An 805-nucleotide genomic window follows, 5' to 3' on the forward strand; every position below is an offset into this window, starting at 1 on the left:
CTGAGCCCACCCCACACCTTCAGTGCGTTTGAACGCAACAGTTTAGCGATGAGGAGGAAAATGTCCCCTACGGTGGGAACCTCCTGCGCACGCGCTTTGGGAGGGCATGGGAGGGGACTGGGGGGCTGCGGGATGAGGTTGGTGAGGCAGGAGGGCTGTGTGGCGGGAAGAGACTCTGAAAGAGCTGCCAGGGTGCGAAACAGAAGGATGGGTGCTCACCCCCTCCGCGGCTCGCCAGTCCCCCTGGGCGCTGCGGCGGTGGCGGCGACGGCGGCGCGGGGCGCGGGGCCTGCGGCGGCGTCGTGACGTCACGGTAGCGGCGGCCGTGGTTGGCGCAGGGTCCGCGGCTGCAAAGTGTGAATTACGCCGGGCTCGCGCCGGCGGCGGAGTGAAGTCAGGCTCAAGGGGAGGGGAGGGGCAGGACTCCGGCGGCGGCTGCGGCGGCGGCGGCCCGAGCTGGTCGCTGGTCCTGAGCCCCGCGCGCCCTGGGTCTCGCCGCTGGCTCCAGCCGTCTTTTCTTGCCACCGCTTTGCTCCGTCCCTACTCCGCTCCGGCTCTGCTGTCCCCTGGACCCGCTTCTCCCGGCCGAGGAGCCCTGGGGCGGCGGAGTTCCCCCTCCGATTTTGCCTGTGTTGACCCCGCTTGCACCCCGTTCCCCCTTGCCCGGAGCGGGCGCGCGCCGGTTCTCGTTAACTGTTGCCTCGGCCGCCGCAGCGCCTTCCCGCCGGCGGCTCTGCGAAGGGGCGGGTGGGGGAGGCGTGAGCGCGGAGTCCCGGCCCGGGGTCGGTATCCCCCCGCCCTGTCC

This window comes from Trichechus manatus, unplaced genomic scaffold, assembly GCF_000243295.1.
Source record: "Trichechus manatus latirostris isolate Lorelei unplaced genomic scaffold, TriManLat1.0 scaffold00018, whole genome shotgun sequence".
NCBI lineage: Eukaryota > Metazoa > Chordata > Mammalia > Sirenia > Trichechidae > Trichechus > Trichechus manatus.